This window comes from Penaeus chinensis, chromosome 24, assembly GCF_019202785.1.
Source record: "Penaeus chinensis breed Huanghai No. 1 chromosome 24, ASM1920278v2, whole genome shotgun sequence".
NCBI classification, from domain to species: Eukaryota; Metazoa; Arthropoda; class Malacostraca; order Decapoda; family Penaeidae; genus Penaeus; species Penaeus chinensis.
Window position 1 is genome coordinate 26,962,961 of NC_061842.1, and position 2,500 is coordinate 26,965,460.

Consider the following 2,500-nt stretch of genomic DNA (forward strand, 5'->3'; position numbering starts at 1 on the left):
TCTTAATTATTCTGCTGGCTAGTCATCTCAGATGACTATGATATTCATCTTTAAGACCTGGATGTAGATTGCTGTCTGATCATCCCATCATCACGCTTTGCAATGTTTTACCTGAATAACACATTAATAATCCATACCTCTTACTGGTACATATATACACATAAACAGTGTCTATATGTTTAAACACACACAAAAACACACACATACACACACACACACACACACACATATATATATATATATATATATATATATATGTAGACACACACACACACACCTATATATATATATATATATATATATATATATATATATATATATATACATATATATACACACACATGTATATGTACATATATACACATATATATGTGTGTATGTGTGTGTGTGCTGTATACATTTCTGTAAATATTACATATATAAACATAGAGTCCGGCGGTATCACCGCCAAAATATCGATGGCATTACCGCTAATATCTTTTCCCCACCGATAATGGGAAGAAATCAGAAATCAAATAAGAAAAATATGTTTGATATATCATGTATGCTTTTTACGTGAATTTACTCCTTTTTATTTCGCCTTAATGTTCTGTATCAAATTAATCTAAGTAATGTTTAAAAGGAGAAACCGCGGTATGATTTTTTTTTTTTTACATTCCAAACAGCTTTATAACCCCCCCCCCCCCCTCCCGCAAAAAAAGAAGTGAAGTATAATTTTGACACATATTCATGTAGACTCTAAAGATTCCCTAAATGATAAACATTATCTAGAGATACATATACGTAGAAAGGTTGAGTGATAAATATATATATGTATAAAATATATATATAGTTTTTATTGTAAACTTATATATAATGATAATACATTAAATGGAATAATGGATAAATAAGTAACTAAAAGATTATAGATGAGTAAATAAATTAGTAATACAGAATCAAATAAGTTAACCTTAATCATAATCAAAAATACATATCTATAAATATGAATTTCTTACATAAAAAATAAACTCTCCAAAGTAAGAAAAAAATGAATAAAAAATGAAAGTAAATAAAAATAGTATTGATCTTCCTACTCAAGCAGGAAAAACAACTCATGATTTCAAAATAAGATTATAGTTTATGACCATATCGATCCTCTGGCTATCTCACTATTTCGTGGTTATAATCAGAGTGCATATATACGGTATAGCGAATCAGGTGTGGAAGACATACGTAACTCAATCTTTTTCAGAAAGGTTCATCGTGTATGACAGGCTGAAGAAAAATCACAAAGTGCTGATACCAGTGATTAAATATGATTATTTTATCCATTAAAGGTTGAATAACTGGAAAGAGGGGTTCGACATCGGTTCGTGCTGTTGTATATCTACTTTGTATCCTCTGTCTCTCTCTATATAAATGTACACACAGACACACAGACACACACACACAGATATACATATACATACATATATATATATATATATATATATATATATATATATATATGTATATATATATATATATATATATATATATATATATATATATATGTATGTATTACAGACACACACACACATATATATACATATATATATATATATATATATATATATATATATGTAAATATATGTATATATATATATACACATATAAACATAATATTTAGATATACAGATAGAATTTACTGTGTGCATGTATACATATAAATTATCTATAATACACACACACACACACACGCATAGAAACACACACTCACACGCACGCACACACACACACACACGCACACACACACACACACACACACAAAAAAAAAAAAAAAAAAAAAAAAAAATACATATGTATATATAGATACATAAATACATATATATATATACACATATACACGAGTGTGTATTTGTGTGTGTGTGATTACTATTACTACATTACATGCATATATATATATAGATATAGATATATATACATACACAAATATATGTATGTATATTACAATGTGTATGTATACATATGTCAAATACATACATGTATATATATATATCATATATATTATATAGATATATTATATATATGTATATATATGTATTACATATACATATCTCTATCTCTATCTATATCTATCTATCTATATATATATATATAAAATACAACACACACACTCACCCACACACACACACACACAAATATATATATATATATATATATACATATATATATATATATATATATATATATATATAGAGAGAGAGAGAGAGAGAGAGACAGAAATAGAGAGTAGATAGATGCACAGATAAATAGACTTACATGCCATACATACCATATGTATATCTATCTATATATGAGTACCTATCTGTACATATATAAGTATCATATATAGTTCTCATGTCGAACCAATTTGTGTGTGTCCTTGTACTTCTATTGCTGCTTCTTCAGGCTGTTATCTGCCATCTTTGTGTAAAATTGTGAACATTAGTAAGCGCAAGAGTGCTAAAAGTTTTACAGGATTTCTTTATATTTCGGGCAT